General features: G+C 46.4%; 1 long non-coding RNA gene across 1 annotated transcript; it reads left to right on the top strand.

The window, feature by feature from the left end:
- The first annotated feature begins 1,794 nt into the window (after positions 1–1,794).
- On the top strand, positions 1,795–26,986 carry LOC142564518 (uncharacterized). Its single transcript, XR_012824583.1, has 4 exons — positions 1,795–1,883; positions 7,063–7,204; positions 20,771–20,946; positions 26,407–26,986. It is a non-coding gene; the product is annotated as an uncharacterized LOC142564518 (long non-coding RNA).
- Positions 26,987–27,295: the final 309 nt, after the last annotated feature.

A 27,295-nucleotide genomic window follows, 5' to 3' on the forward strand; every position in this document is an offset into this window, starting at 1 on the left:
AAAGACTTATTTACCTTGGAAACGGCGTAATTAAAATTTACCTGATTCATTGACAGTGTAATAGAAAAATTGGCCGAATACGGAGCTCATGCAATCAAATTCAGACTTACGTTTTATGAATAGTTAGTATACTGCTGCGTAGGAAAAGCCGGTGAAACACCTAGCAGACCCCACTTCGGGAGAAATTTCTTTCCCGACGACTTGAAATTACAAGATAATCTCCTTTGCAAAAACCGCGATGGCACCACAATATATAGGTCGCTTAAAAAGCTGTTCAGGTATGAGCAAGCATTGCGGTTTCAAGAATCAACAGAGCAAAAATTACATTTAAGCATTTGCGGCAGTTTGATATATTAGCGCACCTAACAAAACAATATTCTTTAGAAATCTTAGCTAAGAAGACAAACTTTCGTGTTTTAGTTACCGCAGTAGTCTAGCCAATAGGTGTCAAAGCTCCGCAGTATTGCGAAACAAAACGATGGAAATGCAATGCAAATGGAAATTTTATTGGCGTTAAATACTTTCTTGTACTGTCATTTACACTTCCCACCCCTTAGAAATACCCTCCCGCCCCTAGACTGATCATGGCATTGTCTCGGTTGTCAAGCGACAAAAACTTCCATGATATGTCTGCGTGAAGTACATGCGGATTCGGAACATAGGTATTTTGAAAAACAAAGTCATCTGTTTTGAACCATTCCGGCTTAACCCTTAAGCTGGGCTCGTTAACACGCATGATGTCATACGAATTTAGCCAACGTAAGATTTATTATGATTGGTACAAATGGGTTACAGAAATCCCAACTGCATACTTGTCAGTGTTACCATCATCTAAATTTACATCTCTACGTCTATATTGTTGTGCGCTTGTAAACAAGTATTATGTCGTTGTACTTAACATTTTACACCTGCGTAAGGTCGATATCGTTCTGATTATCCCACTATTTAGACAGGATATTGTTTATGGCTTTTATTTTTTTTTCATTTTTTGTCACCTATTTGCTTGCATGTAATCTGATCTAGGTAACCGCTTTTGGTACAGTTGTGCATGATGCGATTTGCATTTTCCTCATAATTTAAAGTTCCAATCTTTATTTTTATTACATAGCGAGGTGGAACCTTTTGTTCAAGTCCTTCAGAACCCCAGCTTCATTGTTTCCACAGATGTGCAATTGATTATTCATAACCCAGGGAATTGTAATAATTATGTACTATACATGCTAAGTCACCATCAGGCTCTTTGCAGAAGCACTCATAGAAATAGAAACCACTACACTAACTGTAGCGTCATCTCAACTTCCCAAGAAACTTGTTTGTTGACGGCTAACATGAGAATTCACGAAAATTGACAATGCTAGCCTTCACATATTCTCTATGAACTATGACAACTTAAATACAAATGCGCAAACAGGTATTTTGTCATGAGGCGGCTGTTGCTACTGACTTCCAGCAGCGAAGCGAAGTGTTTTGCATGGTTTCAAAACCTTTAAAATTTTCATCTGCTGACTTCGTACTGGGGCTTTGTGAAGCAGCTGCTCATTTTTGTTCTATGCAAGTGCTGCACAAAGCTATTGAAATAATGTAAGAACTTTAACCCTTGGCTCTGATATGTTTTGGCACTCCGTTTTTCCTATTGTTGCGTATCACAAAAGAAGGTGACCCGACTTTAGAAAACGCTAACGCTTACGCTCTGACAACGCCGTGTTTTCGCGACAACTATAACTTGTTTACGGTAGCTTCTTTCTCAACGCAAGACACGTCGCTTAGTGGTCCTCCATTGTACTTTTCATGTACTGTGTGCAGGGCACGTTCCTGCTCGTAGCTGCAAATGAAGCAACGAAAAGGGTTGCCATTCAAAAATTAGATTGTAAAAATGCTCTAAAGTGAGTAACTTTTTTGGTGCATACCTTGCTCAGCGTATTGCCTAATGGAGACAGAAATACCCGAAGCGGCAGCAACAGCCCTTCATCTCTGGAGATAGCATCACCCATGAGAGGGCAGGAGAGCCACTTACATTGAGATTCGAGATATTAGTTCTACTGGCATTCGAAAAATGACAAGCCATTGAAACTGCGATTGCCAGGATCTGCATATCGAGAAATTATGGACGCCAGCGGCGCATGTAGCGTACGCGAGCTGGCTAAAGTAACCGATTCAATAGGAAGACAGAGTTTTGCATGAAAACCACGTCAGGAAAACATTATTTGAAAAATCCGGAGAAAGCCCTCTTGACCCGACGTTGCACGTGAGCAGTACTCTCTGTTGCGACAGAAAAACTTATTCATTTTTTTCTGTCATAAGTTGCAGGCGCAGTTCTCACGGAATTTTTTTCCTTTGAAATATCTCTTTCCTTTGAAATATTCAGCTTGCCACTCTCTCTTACTGTCGCCACATTGACTTTGAAGTTTTTCCATGCTGTGCACGTCTCCACAATTTCATTTACTCACGAGCTTCAGCACACCTCTAGACCAACATGAACGTAAGACCATCCTGTCTGAATGTGTCTCCTCCTCATCACTGCACCGAGACTTCTAGATATTACTTTTTTCCATACTGTAGAACTTTGGAATGCATTACTGCCTCATGTTCTTTCTGTGTCACTTACTTCAATATTTTCTCTAAGGTACTTTTGGTAATTTCCACCACTTTGTATGTGATTGCTGGATGTTTTGAGCAAGATATTGTGTTTTGTATTCGGTTGGTCCTCTTTGGCACGTATTTTGGTTTGGGCAACGTAAGAAAAACTGTGGTGCCCACATTTGTGTTCTCCCTTGCCTTTCTTTTTCAGTTGCTGCCTTGTTACCAGTTACATATACATGCCCTGTTTTGAGTTGTGGAATGTAATCACTTTCCATAACTTCATTGTAGTAGAAAAGGTGTTTCATTTTCTTTTATTGGTGCTTTCATCAGGGCTGCATTATCTGATAGGATATATCTTTTATGAAACATCTCATGCAATTGCAATAAAATATCTAATACCACAAGATGAATACTACATTTTCTGCTACAGAAAGTGTGGCACATCATATGCGCAGCTATGCAATCACTCAGTGTTTAGGTGGCAGTTACCATTGAAAACTAGCCTTTCAACAAATGCACCAAGTGTAATTCTTTATATCTCTCGCCCCCATTCAATGACTACAAAATTCAATTTAGGATGTCGCTCGCTACGTGTGTACAGTCCTAGAGTCTTGGCCACCAAGTAGCAAGGTTTGCCTTTCAGCAGGCACTTTGCCTTTCAAAAGGGCAATTTTGCAATAGTGCAGCCCTGCAGAATTAGCTTGACCGCGGGGCACATCATTCAACGTGTAGGACAACTGGCGACCTATTGCAGTATAGGAAATAGGCGTGCCATACAATATCTAAGACAGACTATTTGTGGTTTATTGCAATAACAGAATTTGGTTTTCAAAAAGATGAAAATGCAGTCAAAGGTGACAGCATTGCACAGAGTGGCGTTATAAAATTGTGATATAAGAAAATTAGTGGTGAATGGGTAGGTTTCGTTTATGCATGAAATTAATCACACGTTGCAGGGGTCTCTATGCACCATGGTGGGCTCTGCCTAATCAAGACGTATATAAAAATAATAACAAAAGTTCCTAAACTATTTTGTGCTTTGTTAGAAAATACATTATGATATGTCTAGCAATTTTAATAACAGAAAAGCAATAAAGAAATGAAATACAGTATTCTATAGCCGCGAAAAAATCTAAAGGTAATTCTATATTCCTTAAGTGCGCCGCAGTATAAGAATTAATAATATTCTGTACTGAATATAGAGCTATTTGTTATTGCCAATTAGGCTTTACGAAAACTATGCATTTTATTTTAAAGATATTTCTACTCATCTTCACTTAAAATTAATGGCATACATTTGACAAAATGCCATAGGATATACGCTAAGCTCACTCTACAAGGCCTATTTAACATGACACGTTCTTGCAAAAAGTCTTGTTTCATATTTGCCATATTGTACAAAACAAAGTGCTGGATTTGCTTTAGTGTGTACCTTCGTATATTTTTTTCTGGTAGGTTCTGTTTTTCGTTCCTAACTAGAGCAATCCAATACAACTACATTGCAATGTAGTGCTTAGTTGAATAGAATACGGCTGATCTCTGAAAAGAATGCCTTAATTCATAAGAATTGGAGCATAATACTTTGTTCTATATTGTATACTGTATAGCTTGTTGATTCACAGTATCATTCCTGCTTCAAAGGAAAAGCTCATTACTGCACAAAATAAAGCGCTTAAGAGCTTCAATACTCGACATTATATGTCCGAAGATAAACAATCTTGCTAGCACTTTGTTCTTTTGGCACCTTGAAACTACCCCTGTAGAGGCCCAGACAGCCCAATGAAAAAAAAACACATTGTAAACAACCTAATTTATCAACCTTGCTGATCTACAGCCTGCAGAAAGATTTGACAACACAGTTTTTACAATAGAGGCTGCATTAAAGAACATTTCTCTTCAGCAATTTTATAATTTATGTTGGGAATCATATGTTACCACTCTGTAAACTTCAATATCGCATGTTTTATGTGCCACGTATAATTGTCATTTGTGCCCATTACACATAAATTATATAGGAAGAAAATTTCAAGTTGCCATCACCATTCCAAGCTTGCTATTGGTCTCCTAACACTCACTGAGAAAAAGTGATTTTCACTATGCTGACGGGTATACGCAATTTACCATAGCCAGTACGTATATTAGCAAAGACATATCTATCATTGTTTACCATCACCATCATTGTAAAACTTGAATTAAACGCAATATCACTTTAAACTAAAATCGTTATATTAATGAAAACAGCATGGTAAAAACTGGACACAAATTTAGCAGGGTACAATAGTTAATAATTAGGCATGCATCATGAAATAATATGCTAAAATGTTAGGATAAATTTTATAATAGAAAAGTCTATATGCATGCAGTAAAAATGGCACTAAATACAGTGACACCATTTGGCAAATCAAACAACCATGTACACATTACGCACCTGCTATCATCACTGCATGTATTACTATCATTGAACCACCTGTTATGTTCTCGCTGTCACATATATTCGCTCATTTTGCTTCCACTATGTGTCCAACGATCCACCGAGTACGCCCACCATCCACCTAGCACGCACACCATTCACCCTCAATGATATGTCACCCAGTGCGTACACCCACCATTCACACAGCACAACCATCATTCCCCCACCATTCGCACAGGTCACCAAGTATGTACCCACCATCCTCCCAGCAGGCCCAGCATTCACCCACCGTTTACACAGGGCACCCAGTATGTACCCCACCATCCGCCCAGTGCACCCACCATTCAGCCGGCATGCCCGCCATTGAGACAATTCACTCAGTATGAATCCTACCAATACATCCCACTATCTACCACTGCACAACATCCACCCAATATGGCCACGGTAAAATCCATAATACCCACCATATCCTGCCAATTTTACATCATGCCCAGCATAACATTCATGCTGGACAATGCTGATTTTAAATTAGGTTAAGAAGACAAAAACTCCCAGTTCCCAGTTGGCGTAATGATTTCATACCTTTCTTTCTTTATGACCCAACATTCAACACCATTTATTCCATGAGATACGCTCAGGCAATAAATGTACCCATGAGGAAAAGTTGTAACACAAGTGATTATGTACGCATTCATTGCATGCACAAACAAGCAGAAATTAGCACGATAATAGAGCTTATTAACTCCCTGCAATGCACTGCATTCAAGCACTGAGGTTTGCTATCCCCCGTAGCATACCGGACGCTCAATTGATTGACCTCCCTGCTTTTCTTCTCCTTGGTTTTTATTTCTTTTTCTGTGAAGTTTACGTCCTTGTGATAGAGAAAGCTTTGGCCTCTTTCAGAGTTATTTATTTGTGGGGCAATTATATTTTTATTCCTACAACTATGGCAAAATTATAGAATAGAAAGTGATTTTGCTTTGTTCTTGGGTCTCATATAGTGCCGTAAAGCTGGCACCGCGCGCTGCGCTTCCTATCTTCAAGTATATAACGAGCGATTGTGAAAGCTGTATACGTGCAGTCAGCCGGATTTTATCGCTTTCTATCGCAAAATTTATTCGTTTGCCGTAGATAGGTCTTCATTTGTACTCAACAGTGGATCAAAGCCCCGAGAAAATGAGATTGATACATTCTGAGCGAACAACAGAGCGTGAAGGCTTACGCTGCTTTAATCTAGGCATCAACGTCTGCATGTTCAAATTTGTGGCTGTGTGGTGTGCACTTGTGTGCTGGTCATGAGTCGTTATAGCGCAGGTATATTTGCGCTGACTGTGTTTCACTTCGCGTACAAAACTCTGCACGCTGTGGCAATGAAGAAGTCCTGCATTCGGGTGCAGGATTGTGCTTGGATACGCTATAGCCTACACTCAACGGATAGCCTATCCTCAAGTCTACTCGCATCCATAACTTTCTCATGACGTAAGCCCTTTGTAATTTTATTTGTTTGGTTTGCATAGCATAGCTGTTTAAATGTGTAGTAAGCTGGCATCACGAACAGAAATATTGTTGAAAAGCCAGTAAACCGTCTCAGGGCAAAAAATGGCTCGCGAATGGGAAAAAAGGATCACCTATCATTTTAGATGACGACCAAAATTTTCCATGTGACGCTTGTAACATCTTTTTCTTTTGCAATGGATTTATTTTGCTCAGTGTGTTGTACTTAGTTTCTTAGAAACTACAGAATTTAGACAGCAATTGCATATAGGTGTAGCACCAACAATTCCACATTGTACTGTGTTCTTCCTAAATATTTTCAGAGTTGCTATGGCACCGGCATATGCACAAAGCCTTCTAGTTGTGCGCCTTAGTGGCGCCAATTATTTGTACAGAACACTTGTCGCTAGCACAAAATTGCATCAGTCTGTAAGAATTGAAAATGAAGTTACAAAAGAATGACTGTTTTTTTCTTCTGGCTACATAATTACCAAGAATGTGCCAAATACGCTTCAAAACTAATATATTAGGTTATCTCGTAACAAAATCATAACGAAGCATCAAACCATATTTCACAGTAAAATAAAGACGTGGCAATACAGAAAGTACAAAAGCAACAGCGATTGCCCTTTGGGAAGGTGGATGACCCCCACAAAGTGGAATTGGTGCAAAAGGCACGAACATATTTATTGTCTGGATGGCTGCACGTCGAGACCGCAGGTATGTACGCACGTTTATATATATATATATATATATATATATATATATATATATATATATATATAAAGCCTTTCTTTTGCTATGGGGATGAGCTATTGCTTGTTTTGCTTGCTTATGGACTATGAGCGATTGCGGATAAGATTGGTTTTTGCTGACGTCGAACAAGAATGTTCGTATGCCTAGCCATAAACAGCTTCGCTGTAACATTTTTGCCTTTGCTGAACTCTACATAACTGCTTATATCTGTGAAATATATTTTCATTACTTTGTTAAAGCTTTAGTGCTATAGCTAACCCAGGTTATTTATTTATTTACTCTCATATCCACAACTCCATTTAGGCATTACAGTGGGAGGATTACATACATCAATGTAAACAGCTTACGGCATCGAATAAACAGCATTTAACTATACAATACAATGAAAGAAAAAAAGAGAAAAAAACCGCAACAATGACATGACAAAAATGGTACATCAGGATATCAATGTACAGCACGCAGGAAACGTCATCATACAATTAAGTAATAAAGCACTATATAATGATAGCAAACTCTGCAATTACTGTATATTGTAAAATAAAGAAGAAAATTTTAAAGAGCATTTGCAAAATGTTCATTATTAAGTATACTAACTACGGCAACAGGCAGTCGATTCCATTCTAAAATGGTTTTGGGGAAAGAGGTGCTTTTGAAAAGTTTAGTTCCACAAGTGTGTTCTCTAACCTTGAGCTCGTGATCTGTTCGTCTGGATATATAATGTGGCTGAAGAATATACTTATTACGGTCTATTCCAATTTGGCCATAAAATATGTTGTGAAAAAGTTTCAAGCGTAGTGCCTGCCATCTCTTTTCTAAGGTGTCCCATTTTAATGTTTGTTTTGCGCTAGTAATACTAAGGTTTCTGTCATAGTTGCCGATTACGTACCGTGCTGCTATATTATGAACTCTCTCAAGTTTATCTTGGTCGGTACACGTAGGAGGGTCCTATACGGTACACTCGATACTCACAAAAACTCGATATTCACAAATAACAATAAGCTGTGCCGTCGTAATTTTCAGCAACTGTGTAGCTAGCGCTTTCACCAAAGGCAACCTCCTTAAACCCAACGAAATCCGCTGTTCTAATGTTTTCTGCCAACCAGAAGTGAACGTGGCGCTCTTACCGGATAATGACACCATCCCATGGGCCACTGAGTACCGTTATCTTGGTGTTGCCCTCCATCAGGGGATCTGCTTGGGGCACACGCCGAACACTTGGGAAGCATACAGGAGAGCCAGTGCCGTGCTGCGCCGGCGATGAAAGGGGGGGGGGTGAGGGGATGGGTTGTAGCCGATATACAGGGTGCTTTCTTTTAGCTGTACCAAATTTTTCATATTACGGAAATATAAATGACGGTAACTTTATGTTTACTATACGAGTGTACGAATTAACAGCCTCTACATATAGAGCAATTTTCGCAATTACGTGCGTGATTAGCGAAGTTACGCTAATGAACTTTCTAATTATCAACAATAGGTGGCTGCAGCGAATGAGTACGCTGGGGCCCTTCCTCCACACTACCTATCCCAACGATCAAATTATGAATAGGGGAGTTCATGCGGAAGTTACCCGAAGAATTAGTTGTCCTTGGAAGGCCCCTTGAAACCGAAAGTGGCCGGCAAAAGAGCGTCTGCCTCGTCGATGTCGCTGCCCGCCCACCTTTCATCACGTCTCCGAGGTCACCGCCGCTCCGCTAGCAGCTTGCGTTACCTCCTTGCTGTATGCGTGTCCGCTTCATGCCGGCGGGCTGCCAAATTTGCTTCGTCATTCCGTCGGGCATCACGTGTCCACTTCCACCGACGAAATGATGTTTAAGACAACAACGTTTAGTCAAAATTCGCTTTCTCCAGGAAAGCTGTCTCAAACTGGCGCGTGCGAGCTGTGTGAATAAAAACGTGTAAACTAAAACAGATAGGAACATAAGTCACCGAGGGAAGAAAGAAAAAGAATGCCGTATGGTCGGCGCTACAGACTGATATGATGCCGCGCCTGCAGTGGTTGGCGCTACGGAGCCAACGTAGTGCCCAGCGCAATGACAAAGTAAATTTGGTGGCTCGCCGGCATGAAGCGCTAGGCCGACGCCGCAGACAGCAAGCAGATAACGCAAGCTGCTAGCGGGGCCGGCAGGCGGTTACCTCGGAAACCAGATGAAAAGTGGGCAGGCGGCGACATCGGCGAAGCAGGTGCTGTTTTGCGAGCCAGTTTTGGTTTTAAGAAGCGTGTCAAGGGGAATTAATTGCCCGCATAGCTCCCACACGAACTCCGCTATTGAAATTTGATCGATGGATAGGTAGTGTCGAGCACGCGCCCCAAAGCACTCATTTGCTGTGACCACCTATTGTTGATAATTAGAAAGTGACGTTAAAGAACCCCAGGTGGTCGAAATTTCCGGAGTCTTCCACTACGGCGTGCCTCATAATCAGAAAGTGGTTTTGGCACGTAAAACCCCAAATATTATTATAATTACAAAGTGTATCACCGCAACTTCGGTAAAAGGCACGTAATGGCAGAAATTGCCCTATACCTAGAGGCTGCTCATTGGTATACTCGAATGGTAAAGATAACGTGACCGTGATTGGTATTTTTTCTCATTTTAAGAATTTGGTGCAGAAAAAAACACCCTGAATACTCGTTCGTGAACTTTAGAAGGCTGTCCACATCCCAGTGCTAACCTTTGCCAACGTGGTGGTGTGCATTTGTGCCGCTACCCGAGCGTGGCTGGAGCGCGGGCAGAGCGAAGTGGGACGCGTGGCTCTCGGCTGCCACAGAAGCGTGGTCGCTGAGGCCATACAAGGCGACCTGGTGTGATCGTCATTCCAGGCGCCATAAACGACCACCAAGGAGGCCTTTGACGGCCGACTTCGCCGAATGGAAGACCAGAGATGGGCGAGCTGTCTCATATACTTCAGGGGCGCCCAGACACTGTGTACCTTTCGGGTGCGCACGCTGAGCAGCAGGTTCGGTTTCCTTGCTCTGCGGCTACGGGCGTTAAGAACTCGGAAGCTGAGCCGCGAGAACGCGTAGGTGAAGTCGATACAGAGCAATGGTGCCCTGCTATGTTCGCGAATCGACCCTCGAACTCTACCGCTCCCATAAGGCCGCCCCAAGTACGGTGAACGTCTGCGACAACGACACAGAGAGTGTCCTAGTTTTTGAAGAGCGCGCGGGAACCATCCGAGCTCCCCTGTAGCGGCAGCGCTTCGACGCATCCCCAACGGTTCTAAGTGTCATCTGCCGAGCATGTAGGGAGACTCAAGAATGCGCGATACATATCATAGCCCATTGTGCTGGGGCGTCGCCAAGACAAATTCACGGCACCACACTTTCAGAAGCGTTGGGCTTCGTGAACCACGACAACATCGTGAAGTCCATGGTAGTGGCCCCAGCCAAACAGAGACTGTGCCAGTGGTGGTCGCTGACCCAGCCGCGGAAGCGCAAAAGATGAGAGTGCAGTCCCCAGTGTCATTGACTCACAGGGCGCTCAGTGATTCGTGTCAAGAGCATGCCGCATGTCATTTCTCTTCACCCCAATTTCTTCGCCCTGCAGTTTTCTTTGCGTTCATTTCATTTTGTACGTACAGGTTAGGGTGCAAAAGTTGAGCCCATCCGATAAAAAGGGGGACACCATATCATGATCATCATCATACGTAGCGGTACGAGGTAGATGGAGAAGGCATGACAAAGAAAAAAGAACATTCTGCAAATGTATTAACATTGCTATACAAAAAAAATTGACTCGCCATTCCGGCCCTGCGAAAGTGGATGTTAACGGAGCTGTTACTAAACCACTGCACCTGCTGATGGGGGTATGAAATCTTTTAACAGTTTAGAGTAATGGCAGTGATAATCACTTTGTGGTCACTGTGGTAGGATGTTATGGGTTATGCGACAATTTTTGCTACATTCATGGCAAAGACCAAATCCAGAAATCCAAACACGATATCAGCCGTATGCTTGGTTGATTCGGGTAGTTGTATTGTACGAGTCCAAAGTTGCCCCTGACAAACGGCAGGAACCAGTCCTTAGTGTCCGGTTTCGCAACTTGAACACTAGATCCACCCATGATAACCACTGGTTATCATGGGTGGATTTACCCACAGCCCACAACCTTGCTGCAACGAGACTGCCGACAGGAGGTGTAATCGAGGAGGTTTAGCCGGCATGGTATTTATGGGTAATACATAGATTTCCCCTAAACATCTCCCTTAAGGGTTAAAGTGGCTTCGTTACTTTCGTGAGCTTGTCATTTTCAACGAAGTAGTGCGTAAAAATAAAAAGAATATTTTCGACGGGAGGATTCGAACACAGGACCTCTAGTACACGGGCGAGATATTGAAACCATTTCTCCACGGACGAATTTTTCGTGAGAGGAAAGTATTTTTTGATAGTTCTTTGTTAAATGTCCCAAAAATGAAATGCGTCACGACAAAGAACAAAGCAATGTTCTATTGTCTCCGGTTGATTGCAACGACTACAAGTTCTATTCCAGGGTACATACTGTCCTTTTTCCTGAAGCCACGTTTTAACTGGCAGTGTGGAGGTGTGGACCTTAAAGAAAAACATTTTCGCTGCTGGCGCGATGCACATTCTACGGACACGGCAAAGAACATCTTGACCAAATAGAGACAGATACGGCTTACGGTACAGAGGTTCAGGGAAAAGGTTATCTATAAGTGCTACATTTAGCGACGTGTGATTAACGGTAAACAAATATTCAAGGGTGAATATGGCTGTTAAGAATGAAATAGTGTCGACAAGTTCCTTTAGGAAGCCCCATAACGGTAGTTGTTGAGCAAAGTTTGTCGTCACAAAAAGGAAACGGAGGTGTGGCGCTGCATGGAGAGACAGCATACAACGCCGTATGGATTTATAGTGCACTAGTCCTGAAACACGCGGTTCGATTGTTTCTTATTTTTTGAAAAGAATGCTGCTCTTTATGTTCTATGCGTGACTCAAAAGAAATTACGCACTTTTCGCTTGACTTTGCTGAGCGGTTGATTCCTGCTAAACCTCCGGCTTGATTCGGCGCGGTGTTGCACTACCTCCGGGATCGGCCCTAATTTTTGACCACGGACGGGCACATAAAAAAATCCGTCAAACAATACGTTACCACTGCCGATGTAAAACATGTATGGCATACCTGATTAAATCAGTCTGGCTAGGTGGCCGCTTTTCACCCCCCCCCCCCCCGTTTCAAAAAGGATGTCAATAAATCCTAACGATAATAATAATAATAATAATAATAATAATGTTACGTGTAGCTGTAGCCCAATGCTATATACGTTTATTCAGAGGAAGCTAACGGAAGGCCGCAATGGCGACGCTATATCAAGCGGGTCCAGGTCCTCTTCCTCCTCTTCAGTGCAGCCACACTGTGGTGGCTGTTTCGTAGCATCACCCCCGGCAGTAGAAGCACCGTCGCGGGGCTTAATCTACACATCCGCGGTGAAAGGTGTATGGTATGGCTTTAGTCTCGCCACGTGAACGATGTCACTCACTTGCAGCCGACGATGACGCTGAGGGGTCAGCGGGGACGACTTCATAAGTGACATCGGTCACTTGTCGCACCACACGGTATAGGCCAGTGTAGCGCGACAGCAGCTTTTCAGAAAGGCCCACACGTTGAATTGGTGACCAGAGAAGCACCAGAGAACCCGGAGTAAAGTGCACGTCGCGATGGTGGCAATCATAGAGACGTCTCTGTTGCTCCTGTGAGGCCTCGAGACGGGTGCGGGCGAGCTGGCGCGCGTGGTCGGCGTGTGCGATCGCGTCGCGGGCGTATTCAGTGGCTGAACGTGTAGCCGAGGGCAACAAAGTGTCTGAGGGCAACGCGGGTTCTCGGCCATATAGGAGGTAGAATGGTGAATAGTCGGCGGTGTCATGACGCGATGAATTATACGCGAACGTCACATATGGTAAGTGAAGATCCCAGTCGTGGTGGTCGGTCGCAACGAACGTCGAAACCATGTCGGTGATGGTCCGGTTGAGGCGCTCCGTCAGGCCGTTGGTCTGTGGGTGCTAGGACGTGCTGAACTTGTGGTTTGTCGAGCAGGAGCGGAGGATGTCGTCGATGACTGCCGACAGAAAGCTGCAGCCATGGTCAGTGAGTAATTGGAGCGGAGCACCGTGCACTAAAATGATGTCATAGAGCAGAAAGTCAGCAGCACAACTTGTCGGAAGGGCTCTGGTGAAATCGCGTACCGCGTAGCATAATCAGTAGCGACGGCGACCCATTTATTTTCGGAGCCCGAGAGAGGAAACGGTTCAAGCAGGTCTAGAGCAACACAGAAAAAAGGTTCCGGTGGGAAGTCGATGGGCTGGAGACATCCAGCTGGAGGTGTGGAGGGCTTCTTCCGGCGCTCGCAGGGCTCACAAGCGGCAACGTAGCGCCGCACGGAGCAGGCGAGACCCGGCCAAAAGAATCGACGTCGTACACGGCCGTATGTGCGCGAGACGCCCAAGTGTCCAGCAAAGGGAGCGTCCTGAAGTTGTTGGAGGACACTCGAACGCAGGTGCGATGGAATTACGAGCAGAAGGTCAAGGCCGTGTGGATGGAGATTGCGGCGGTATAATGTCCCCTCCTTAAGGAGAAGCATCCGGACAGAGGCGTCGCCAGGCGTTGACTCCAGAGGGTCGATGAGGGCTCGTAATGAGGGATCGCGGCATTGCTCGTTGCAGATTTCAAGCAACTGGGACACAGAGAAAACGCAAGCGATGGCGTCCGCATAAGCCGGGTCAACGACGGGGTAGCGGCACAAAAAATCGGCATCCTGGTGCAAGCGTCCCACCTTATAACTACGGAGAAGGTATATTCTTGCAGGCGTAATGCCCAGCGAGCTAGCCGTCCCGTGGGGTCCTTAAGCGAGGATAGCCAGCAGAGCGCGTGGGGATCAGTGATGACACAGAAGGGGCGTCCGTACAAGTATGGACGAAACTTCGCAAGAGCCCACACAAGAGCGACACACTCACGCTCTGTGATTGAATAATTGCGCTCGGCAGGTGATAGAAGTGGGCTGGCATAGGCTTTAACACGATGATGTCCACGCTGGCGTTGTGCTAACACTGCTCCTATGCCGTGGCCACTGGCATTACTTCCAACTTCGTTGAGGCAGACGGGTCAAAGTGGGCCAAAATTGGAGTCGTGGTAAGGAGAGTAGTGAGCTGCGAAAAAGATGCGGCATGGTGAAGTCCCCAAGAAAATGGCGCGTCTTTCTTCAAGAGGTCGGTAAGGGGACGGGCGATGGTCGCAAAATCCTTCACAAAGCGTCGGAAACAAGAGAGCACAGTCCTGCGAAACTGCGAACGTCCTTGGTAGGCTTCGAAGCAGGAAAGTTCGTAACGGCGCGAATGATGTCCGGATCAGGTCTCACACCTCGGGCGTCCACGAGGTGTCCAAGGACGGTGATTTGGCGGCGAGCGAAATGACATTTTGACGAGTTCCGCTGGCGACCGGCCCGGCGGAACACGTCAAGAATCGCTGAAAGACGGTCTAGATCATGTCAAAAGTGGGCGAATAAACGATGACGTCGTCCAGATAGCACAAACAGGTGGACCACTTGAACCCCTGAAGCAAAGAGTCCATCATTCGTTCGAAGGTGGCGGGCGCGTTACAGAGACCGAAAGGCATCACCTTTAACTGATAAAGGCCGTCAGGGGTAACAAATGCAGTCTTCTCTTAGTCCATGTCGTCGACGGATATCTGCCAGTAGCCGGACCGTAAGTTGATAGAAGAAAAATAGGTGGCAGCGTACAGGCAGTCTAGAGCGTCATCATTACGTGGCAAAGGGTACACGTCCTTTTTTTTGTTTTGTTCAGGTGGCGATAATCTACACAAAAGCGCCACGTTCCATCCTTCGTTTTGACAAGTACGACGGGAGATGCCCAGGGACTACAGGAAGGCTCGATAGTGTCCTTTACAAGCATCTTTTTGACTTCCTGTTGGATAATAGCTCGTCCGGATGGAGAAACACGATATGGACATCGGTGAATAGGGTTGGCATCGCCAGTATTTATGCGATGGGTCACGATGGACGTTTGACCTAAGGTCGATTGTCGAAGTGAAAAATGTCGCGATAGCCTTCAAGAACGCGGCAAAGAGCTTCAGTTGGAGCAGCTGTAAGGTCAGAGGAAACCATCTTCTCGATGTCGACGTCAGTACCGTGCGATGACGTCACGGTATGGGCTGAGCTGTGCCGATCTTCCACTGTGAATTGCTCGATCTCATCATCCTGCAAAGCGCTAATTATAGCCAATGAAATGCCCTGAGGCAGAACTTGCGCGGTTAGCGCGAAATTGACAAGGGGAAGGCAGGTGCGGTTGCCAGTAATTGTCAGCACAGTGTGCGGCACGGTAACACCACGTGTAAGTGTAACTGCCGGAATTGGTGCGACCACACAATTACCGTCAGGTACAGCTGGTGAGGACAACAAGTCGACGTGTGTCACAGAGTGGGGCGGTAGGCGAATAAAATCCGTGCACCTCAAACGGCTTGGAGGTGGGTCCACAGGGTCGGCAAGAAGAGGCAAGTCAAGGAGCAGTGAACCGTCCGAACAGTCAATGAGGGCAGAATGATTGGCAAGGAAATCCAGACCGAGAATGAGTTCGTGAGGGCAATGCTCGATGACGGTGAAGAGAACGACGGTGTGTCTCTCAGCAATGGTGAATCAGGCAGAGCACTTGCCAACAATAGCGACAGTCCCTCCGTCGGCGACTTGTACAACTCGGTTCGGGGCGGGCGTCAGAACTTTCACGAGCCGACGGCGAAGAGCAGCACTCATAATGGACACCTGCGCCCCGGTGTCAATCAACGCGCACACAGGAAAATTGTCGACGAGAACGTCCAAAAAAAGATTCTTGTTCGTGGATAATGTGAAGCGAGGATTTCGTGCCAATGTTGTCATTGCAGCTTCACGTCCTGAAGCTGCACTGTCTAGTTTTCCGGTCGGGGGCGCGGCGAGTAGGTCGGAGAAGGAGCACGGCGTGACGGGGGCGAACGGGATAGACGACGGGAGGGAGAAGGTGAGCGGGAGTAGCGGGGTCGTGTCAAAGGTGTCGCAGGGTCAGATGATGCAGCGGGCATAGAAGGGGCGAAGGAAAAGGATGCGCTAGAGGGGCGAGGGTGGTAATCAGAAGAATAGAGCGTCGGAGAAGTCCAGCGGCTGCGGCAATGGCGAGCGACATGTCCAATGCGTCGGCAGAAAAACAGATGGGCTTGTCGTCCACGGTTCGCCATTCGGAGGGGCTGCGCGGTCCATAAGAGTAAGAAGAGCGCGGTGGGGACGTGCGTGGAGAGAGGTTCTGAGCGTACGGAGTGAATGGATTGCAGGCGGACGTTGGACAACTCTTGACGGACGACGGGCTGTATCAAGGAGATTGTCACCGGAGAATGACCAGGTGATGGGAACGAAGGGGCCGCCGGCTGTGCCGCTTCCACCTCACGACCAATGATTCGGGTCAAGTTGCCACATCACGACGGCTGGTGGAAGAGGTCGTCACAGGATGACGTAGCAGCTGTGTTGGGAAGTCACGTGATGCGCTGGCTGGTATACCCGGCGGCTTTTAGCCTGCTTGAGACGGCGGCACTACTTGACGATCGTATCGATGCTGGTGACGTTCGTAAACACCAGTAAATTGAAGGCGTCGGCAATGCCTTTGAGGTCGTGATTAACCTTCTCGTCCTCAGACATGGTCGGGTCGGCCTTGCCACAAAGGGCCAAGACGTCGCGAATGTACGACACGTATGACTCGGTCGACGTCTGTACACGTGTGGCAAGGGCTTTTTTGGCATTGACTTGGCGACCGAACGGATGGCCAAAGAGGTCGCGGAGCTTCTCTTTGAAGAGATCCCAGCTCGAGATCTCCTCTTCGCGAGTCTGGAACCATGCAAGTGGAGCTCCGTCGAGGTGGAAAAGAACGTTCACAAGCATAATAGTCGGATCCCACCTGTGACTGGTGCTGACACGTTCGTATAAGTGGAGCCAGTGGTCAACATCAGGACTGCCGACTCCGTTGAAAACACCAGGATCCCGAGGGGGGAAACGGCGGCGTAGGTCGGGGCTGCAGGCGAAGACGGTTGTGTAGATGAAGTGCCGCCAGCAGGCGCCGAAGTTGCACTGTCGCCGTTGCGACCGCTGCGAAGCTCCATGACGGGTACGGGGAACGTCCACCTCCACCAAAATAATGTTACGTGTACCTGTAGCCCAATGCTATATACATTTTTTCAGAGGACGCTAACGGAAGAGCGCAATGGCGACGCTATATCAAGCGGGTCCACGTCATTTTCCTCCTCTTCAGTGCAGCCACACTGTGGTGGCTGTTTCGTAGCAATATCCTTCTTTATTAGCATCTCATCATGCCACTTGTCTTGCAATATGCGATACGTGCCGCGTAGCGTCGATACTTGCAGACTTCGTATTGCAGTTGCATATTATCACTCCAGGTGGTAGCCATGTAAAAGCGTCATGAGTAGAGTTACAAAGTAGATATAGGTTTGGCGAAGAAAAAAGGTGTACAAAAATACAAAAAAACTTCACCGGCGATTACGATACTCCGTAATGCGAAATTTGTATATTGAGATAAAGAATTTGAAAGTTACATGTGGCAGAGTCGGCAATCGTAGAAAGTACGGTCTTCGCGCCAAGCGCGTAGGCTTTCATACGTGAGTCGTCGAATGTTTCAGTGTATTTGCTTGTGTCACTTGTCTCCCAGAAAGTACTACACGATTTGATTTGCTCATACTATGAGATTACCCAGCAATCGCCAACCAGGACATTCGCAACAAGTGCGAACGAGACCAAACAAAACAAACCATACCCGAGCAGACGATGGTTCGAAGCAAGCGATTAGGTGGGTCTGCCTGAAACCAGTTTTCCGTGCGCACGTCCTTCAAGGGACCGCACTCATTTGCGTCCGTCGTTCGCTGCTCGCGTCTTTCATCTGCCGCTCCGCGTTCAATATTTCATCGCTTGTACTTGTGCTCGCTGGCTCGGTTACGCCGCCACCTACTCCACCGACGCTCGCTATTCAGAGCTGCGCTGTAATACATGTATAGCCTAACTGAAAAAATCAGACGGCTAGGTGACTGTTTGTCATCGTCCCGCTTCAAGGGGAAGGCCAATAATAATAATAATAATAATAATAATAATAGTTAGCATCGTATCATGTCACTTATCACTACGCACCCTCCCGTTCTCCTTCGCTCTCGTGACACGTGTACCCTTTCCCGCGGCTCGCAGGAAAAGCAATGGTATCCGACGGGCTAGCAGGACAGTCCCCTCGAAAGAGTGAATTTGGCGCCACGTAAGAAGAACCTGAGATTAGGCTACAGAGAGACAGGTGATATCCTGCATTTGTAATAGGTATCGCAAATATCACAACAGACTCCCCAGAACTCATCTCACGATGATGGTCGATGTTAATGCGAGTTCTGAAGTCGAGTTTATTTACCACTGGTAGTTTAAATTCTGTGACTTGTCTTGCTTCGGCTATATGGGGTATAATCCAGTTTCTTCCCGTGTTCCTATGGCACTCCTTACCAACGTCGCCCATGAGCATGGCGGCATGGCAATGAGCGGCCTAAATGGTGACGATGGTATGAGGACGACAGGGAGCGACGCTTACAAGACAATTTTGATGACAATGAGGGTATGATGACGAGTTAGTGACGATGGCGGTTTACAACACACGGAAGAGAAGCTGGAATGAGGGATCACGTGCGATGACGAAAGCGTGACAACTACAAAATGACATCAAATGTATAATAGGGTCTGTCTGACGGTAGTGCAGCGACTACGATATTGACACGTGTACTTGTTTATCTATTTCGGGTGACCGCTTTTCACCATCTAGCAAATGTTATACCTCAGCAATATAGAAAGAGATTCAACAAGACCGGACACTTCCATAAAGCCCAGCGGCTGATTTACTGTAGCCCCCAAGCGGAAGGGATTAACCCCTTCCGGTTTCGCTTTCGAGCGCGCACGTTTTGAACGCCAGCTGGTACACGCCACACCGGTTCAGCTGATGGGCGCGGTATTTATTTTTTTTTTTTTCGCTTCTACTGCTGAACCAGGAGCAGCCTTGGCGTGGAACCATCTTATTATTCAGTAAAAATGACTGTGAACGATCGTTACAAGGCTCCACCGAATCTGTGTCACGTGAAATTTCGTAATAAACGCAAGACGTCCTGTGAAATGGGGAAATGTTTATTTCGCTCTGTAGAAATGCTCGTTCCGGACTTGTTGTGCATTCATGCAAAGTTGTGGCACTAGGTTAGCAGCAGTCGTTGCCGTACGAAGCTCCATTGGATGCCATCAGCTGAAAAAAGTAAATTACAAGCATATATCATTTTGGTATATTGACCTAACAGGAATATTGCGTGTAGTAGCGAAACGTGCGTAAGAGATGAATGAGCGCCAGTACAGATAAATTCACTTTTACATATATTTTGTAGCGAATAGACTTCTACCAAACAATGCCATCAAATATGAAGAAAACATCAAATTTTCAACCATCCCTCCCTTGCTGGGTATTATCTGCTGCACTTTAAGAGCACAAATACATGGGTGACGGCACGTTTCCAAAACAACTTGGCCTCAGTCGACGCCATGGTACGCCAAGTACACAAAGCAGGCCACAGCACAGGCTCTGAGCCAGACCATACGCGTTCGCAGAATGCCTTCTAGTCGCACTCAAGACAAATTCGTGGGTCCGAAGCCTGTTTTCAATCGCTCATAAGACAGAATTGTGAAGGTCTTGTGCTCCTCGGCGTTAACTATTACACGTCCTGCCGGCGCAAGCAACACGCTCCCATGTTATCAGTCTTGGCAATCGCTCGTCGTGCTTTCGACAAGTGTGAGTACCGAAGGAAGGTATATGTATTTGCAGAGCCATAAAAGGCGTCACAAACTTCTCCCATTAAAATTTAGAGCGCGCAAAACTAACTGTCACCACGGCCGGCTTGCTTTTTTGCTAACAGCATCACAACCCAAAGCTCGGCGAGCATGCCTAGAAAGTATTCCAAGAAGTAACGAAACTAATTACAATAATGTTTCGGCTCAGAGAATGCGTCACAAGCTTGTCCCAGTAAGATTCAACACACGCGAAACTAACTGCGGTACACAGCCAGGCTGCTTTTCACTAACTGCGCTACTACGCCGACCGCGGCCACTGTACTTGAAAAGTACCACAAAAAGTAACAAAATTAGTTACAATAACTTCCGGGGTCTGAGAAATTGCCAAAATTGTCCGGGTAAGATTCCGTACACGTGAAACTGCGTCACACGGCCGCGGTGCTTTTCGTCAAAAAGCGGGGGCGCCGAGCGGACCCAAAAACTACCGAAATAAGCTCATGTAAAGCGTCGCAAACACCTCCCAATACTGATATCAACTAACTGATATTAACTAGGCCTGGGTGGCATGGCTGTTTTTCGATAACTGCGTCACTAGATAGGTTTCGTTTTGTGCAGTAAGCCTAAATGTGCTTGAAGTGCTTCGCAGAGTGTCAAACAAAATTTCTCACCTTCCTGTAGTCCGGTACTGCAGCTGTGCCGCCTCAAAATGCACATGGAACGCAAGAAAACACCGGGAGCCCCCCCAAAAAACGGCCTACATCCAAAAGAGGCCGGTCAGCGAGCAGGCGAGCTTCACATGCGCAGACGGCCTCGCTCTCTTCGGTGGCATGTGTGGTGACTGATGCATGCATATGGTGAGTCTGCCGTGCCGCTAGCTTGTTGCTAGGTGATGGAAGAAGAATAAGTCGCGAAGTACAAGTTCATTATTAAGCAAAACCTTTTTTTTGTTTTAGAGGGAATTAAAAAAATGAAACATTGTCTGTAAGCTGATTTCGCATTCTTTTTTTTCTATTACTCGCGTCAACTAACGAATGAGGTTGACACTAGGCATAACGTGTTTCCTATTGCTAGTTTTCACCAAGTGTCCCCTTTGGTTCAATTTCTTTCTCTGTGGCTCAGCGCGGGACGCGCTCGTATATGCCGTAAATTCCTCGAATGTTACAACTGATTCTTCCTGCTGCCTCTTGTCACCGAAGCTTGTGTAATCTGATTGTATGTGCAACGCAAATTGTGTACAACTTCCTGAAATACACGGGGGCATCAGCGACTACTCGGAACCTTTATTGGCTCACGCATAAAAGCCGACGCACTTGACCGGCACATCAGATGTTGACGATCTCCGACCATGTTCAACGCTACCGTTGTGCTTTGAGTGTAAGTTGCTTTTGTGGGAACAAGTTCGCGCAATAAAAGTCAGTTTCGTCAATTGCAGATTTGCCGCTGTATAATTCACCATCACTACTGCGTGATATCTGGTGGATGTGCTAGTGCGGTCATGTACCGGACACCGCCGCAAAGCCATGGGCCAACCTCCAGCCACAAAGACAGCACCAGCGTCGCCAAGAACCAGAGATCTGGACGCAGGCTGCAAGGACTGCTTCCGGAGCGCAGACATTTGCTTGAGAATACCAGGAGATGCACGGTCACGACAGTTGCTGCAATGACAGACCCAGTGTCACTAACACCGATCGTGCTGCAGCAGCCCAGGGAGCCGCCGATATTCCGCGATTCAAAAACCGAGGACCCGGAAAGCTTGCATGAGACGTTTAAAAGTCGCTACATTTGCAAGCTTAAAAAGGGATAACAACCTGCGACATGTCGTTTCCGCTTTTGAAGACGTCGCCAGCACGTGGTTCGAGAACCGAGAAGCCACTTTAACGACGCGGTACCTGTTCCGAAGCGGCCGCCTGCAGACATTCACAAGGCTCATAAGCAGAGCGCGAGCCCAAGGTCTAGTAGAAACCCCAGTGCATCTACCTAATAAGACCATCGCCATCTTCAAGGAGGAGATGAGCCGTTTATTCCGCTACGCCGACCCTAAATATTCGATGAGAAGAAAGTCGGCCTACTCCTGCCTGGTGTGAAGGAGGAACGTTTCGCCGGAATGATACGAAGCCCACCGACGACCGTCGACGAGTTTCTTCGCGAGGCCACCAGCGTCAAGAAGATACTGAAAATGCGGACCCGCCAAATCAGCCGCCGCACGAGCTCAGCAGACAACGCCAGAGTTCGATCACTGGCCACCGAAGAGCTGCGCCAGACTACCAGAGCGGTCGTGCGGGAGGAGCTTCAGAAGCTGTTCCCTTCATCACAGCCCCAAGTGGCTTCGATTGCCGACGTCGTAAACGAGGAGCTCCAACAATTACTCGAAGTACCTCAATCACCTCAGCATTAGCCGGAACCGATGAAGTACGCCGCCGTAGCCCGCCGTCACGTTCCCCCTCCGCGCCTGTGCCAGGGCCCGGTAACGCTCCCGTTCCGTCGTCCACCACTGCCGCCACCAGCACGCCGACCCATCGCACCGCGCAGCATTCCAAGGAAGACTGGCGTTTGGCGAGCCCCTGACTACTGTCAGCTCTGCGATCACTGCGGAGAAGCCGGCCACATGTACCGCGGATGTCCTTACAGCGAGATGGCACGTCGAGGGTTCGCCGTCAACGCGCTGCGTCCACAGCTTGGTGAGCGTCGTCGTGACATCGCCGACTACCTCGCCGCTAATCAGTGAAGTTATGGACGACCGCCCCATTCGCCGTCACCAGGACCCTACCTGTCACCGCAACGATAACCATACAGCGGCCCAGTTCAGTGTAGAAGGCTTGAAGACGACAACATTACGATAGTCAGATGACGCTGCTGAAATTTCGATGATATAAATACCACGACGGCACCCCGATGGTGATGTGAAAACGAATGCATGACTACGAATGTATGACGATAGCACGATAACAACGATGGCGGCTGTATATGTCGCGGCTGAGTGCGGCTGCGTGGACCCCATCTCGAAAGCGATCTGCGATGGACGCAGAGTCTAGGTGCAACGAGGCCCGATACTCCGTGTGCGCTGCCTTGCCGCTGCTTGGTTCGCAGCGAAGCGAACTACGAAATGCTTAGTTCGCAGTTCAAAGCGAGACGCAGCACAGAGGTCAATTCACGCACTACTGCTGCCCATTTGTTGTACGCCAGCGTTCTGATAGCAAGTGTCCGTAGTCGTCCAGTGAGATGCGCTTATGCTTATCTGTGCGCCCGTGATACCTTGTTGGTAATTTACTTAGTAAGCGAATTTTTACAAGCCTATACGGCCTATAGAACAACTATCGCTACCTCCTATAGCTGTCTAATTATTACCGCGAATAGCATTCTTTGGTTACTTGACCTGCATTGAAGGTATCTGTCTATCTAGACATCTATCCATCTATCTACTGTCAAACACCTTACGCCTACCCAGTGGCACAAGCTGTTTAGCCAATTTAGCCACTGCATATGTGCTCCTGGTTCTGATGTAGTCCTGGGCGTTCCCTTCTCGTCATTCAAGTTTCATGGTGCTTTACTTTCGTGATGTCATTGTCGTTGGCGCTCATGTCTCGGCCCAGTTACTCAAGTTGTCTAATTGCTTCCTTTTACAGTAGTGCAAAGGATAAGGACGGGACGAGTGCATATACACAGCGCTGAACTTACAACTGGTTTTATTGAGGCCATTTGCACTGCTTAAATATGGTGGCAACCAATCTGAAATGCAAATACACGAAGGCACACAACATTTGCGGGAATGACAGTACCAGAGCACAGGGCTACAGTGACACACGAAGAGCTGTGCAGGTCTTTCCTATTTATCTTCAATAAAACGCATTTCTTTTTCTGACAGAGCCATTGAGGCTGCGCTTATGCATTTGTCTTTGAATTTGAATATTTCGTGGGATTAAATAATCTCTCTAGTAATTTTTGTGCGATTATCTGACAACACGCTGCACTGATTTAAAATGCGATGAAAAGGTGGTTCCTTAGTCTTTTTTCTTTCTTCCGTGCACTCTCCGCAATGAGTGCTCAGATGGCCGGATGTGGTGTTGCTCACGCTGTTGTTATGTTCCCGTAGCCGGTCGTTAAGGCATCGACCTGTTTGCCCCGTGTAGTACTTTACACAAGTTAGCGGAAACCTGTACACAATATTGCTGCTATACGGTGCCAAATGTTTTTGGTGCTTTTTGGCACATCCCTCCTTCCTTGTGTTGCTGGAGGTTACAATGTGGCAGAATTTTCATAGTTTATCGGGAGCGGAAAAAACAACATTCACATTAGCACGAGAACCCACCCGTTTGAGGTAACCTGAAATGCGATGCAGGTAAGAGATAACCGCAGCGTTTTTTTCTTCCTTGGCCTTTTAGTGGCTTCACTGCGGCCTGAACTTATGATGTCGCTTAACAGGTTGTCTGGTACAGCAATGAGGAGATCGGTTGGGTAGCCTTCTTCCTGGAGACGCTCCACCTGATTTTCATAACTGTCTTGCATCAAATGATGGCACAATTTTACTAGGGTGTTTCGAATACATAACTTTACAACACCTCGCGTGACAAGCTTGGAATGTGCAGAAGCGAAAGGCGTGAGGGCTTTGGCATCTTCCCTCGTATATCTAGCAGAGATGGCTATAGCCGAGGCGTATGGAAAGGTCTAAAAAAGGTATATTTCCTTTCGAAGGTATTCCATGCGTCAAGACAAGCGGATCAAGACTAGTGTAAAAATTGATAAATTTTTCGAGAACGAGGCCTCTGTGTCCATGGCTGCACATGTCCTAAAAACTAAAGACAATCATTAACAAATCTAAAAACACGAGCCACGCTATCATCGATTTGTTTTCCGAGAAGCCTGTCGTGGTGCGCTTTTGTAAAAGAATGCCACACCAACTTGCTCAAGCTTCAACAGTGCCTAATAGCTTGGGCCACAGCCTATTGGCTTGCGACCGAAGCCAATACAACGTCGTTGGCAACGCAACGACGTGGTTGTTGTGTTGCCGTCATTTTAGCTTCGTCATCCGACAGTCGTACTCTTAACACCATCGCCGTCACACAGCCTTCATGCCGTCGTTGTCACGCAGACATAGCAATGTCATCGTGGTCGTTTGATTGTCTTCACTGCTGCTTCATGATCTTACTCTAGTCATGGTGTAATAATCATGCTACAAATGTGTCCATCACGTTTGAAAAACATTAAACTGTGCATATACTGGAAATCTCATTGCAGAGTTCAACCAGAGCACTCTCCAGCAGATAATTACGTAGCTACGGTCGTTTACTGCAGGCAACTATCAGTACAGTTTCTTAGCTTGCACTGGTTTGCCAGCACTACTCTCTGTTATGGACTGAAACAAAATATTATTTGGCCTTACTTAGAGGTTGAAATCATTGGATTGAGTAAATTATTTTATACTTTTTCACAAATTATGCTTTGACGTGTATCCTAAACCGTTTTTACTATTTCTGCTAAACCATTGCCTTTTTGATTACTCACAAATGGGAAAACTTCAAACAGTGTGGCATGAAGTAATTCGTAACACAGCGTGGTTCCGCAAGGTACTATTTCACTGCCTCTTATTGGGCACGCCAGAGACCTATACCTTGCCTTATAGCTGCCGACTATGTAATCCTATGTGTGCAATACATTAGTTCCGATCGAATCATGCTAACTATCGCCAAGCTCCGTTCGAGCTACGACATGACGTAATTAGAAAAGGCAACTGCCTTGCAGGAAATTTATAACGCATAAAACCAGTAAGAACAAGGCTGATCTTTGAAAACATTCCGATAGAATCACCCCATTGAATAATTATATTCTTCTGCATATTTGGCTTTCTGCGCTTGCAGCCCAGCAACATTAGCATTCTTTGTTAAATATCTCTTTATACCGTACGCATATGGTCGCTTAGCTTGAAAGGGCTTTTATTTCAGGCTCGTGCCACAACTAAGAGAGAGAAAAATCCCATGTGGCCCTATGCGTGTGCTCATGTGGCCCGCGTAATTAAGAAGGCGCCCTTGTTTCCTCAAAATTGCCTGCGCTTTCATGCATCGGAAAAGAAAGGCACCTTCATGACCATTCATTCACAAGCAAGGGCGAAGATTGGCTCTGGATTTTAGGCGAAACCAAAGGATCTGCGTTTCAGGCAAAATTAGGCTCAACTGGCTGGCTAAGGTTTCCGGTAAGAAAAGGCTGTTTTTCATGCGTACTTCTTTTTATTCGAGCGCAAGGGAAAGTGCAAGGGACTTGGCAGCGGCAGCAGCAACGGGACAGCACGGCTTACGCTGTGTCTCTTCTTCTATGCCTCGCAGATTGTCTATCGTCAGCCGGCCCCATCGATGTATCGATGGGGCCGCCTATGATCATCCCGTGACAAGCCACGAGCCCGCTTTTACGTCACGATCTACGTCATCACCATACCGCAGTGCCAGCTCTACATAAAGCCGACGCAAGCACTGGGACGCTTCACTTGGCAGCGCGGCAGCAGCGGTACAGCACGGCTTACGCTGTGTCTCTTCTTCTATGCCTCGCAGGTTAGGCACTACGTGCGACTGAATTATTCACGTTGCTTTTTTACTGCTGTTGCTACTGCCAAAGTCATTTTTTACTGTGTCCGATTTTGCTGCAATGTCCCCTGAGGCACAAAAAATGTTGAAAGATTTGAAACAAGAAATTCGTGATATGCGCGCATCTCTGGAGAGAGAATTTACGAAGGAAAATAGAGAGATTAAGAATAGCCTGGATAATATGAACAAATGTTTTGAGGAAATGTGTACCACCATGAAAGATATTCAGAAAGAAAACGCTGAAATTAAGGCTGCGAACGCTTGCCTCACTTCAGAGTGCACACTACTGAAGAAGCGCGTACTGGAAGCTGAGCTCAGAATTGTACAAATAGACCAATATTCCAGATATCATCATCATCATCATCATCATCATCATCATCATCAGCCTGGTTACGCCCACTGCAGGGCAAAGACCTCTCCCATACTTCTCCAACAACCCCGGTCATGTACTAATTGTGGCCATGCCGTCCCTGCAAACTTCTTAATCTCATCCGCCCACCTAACTTTCTGCCGCCCCCTGCTACGCTTCCCTTCCCTTGGGATCCAGTCCGTAACCCTTAATGACCATCTGTTATCTTCCCTCCTCATTACATGTCCTGCCCATGCCCATTTCTTTTTCTTGATTTCAACTAAG

This window comes from Dermacentor variabilis, chromosome 11 (assembly GCF_050947875.1).
Source record: "Dermacentor variabilis isolate Ectoservices chromosome 11, ASM5094787v1, whole genome shotgun sequence".
Taxonomy (NCBI): Eukaryota; Metazoa; Arthropoda; class Arachnida; order Ixodida; family Ixodidae; genus Dermacentor; species Dermacentor variabilis.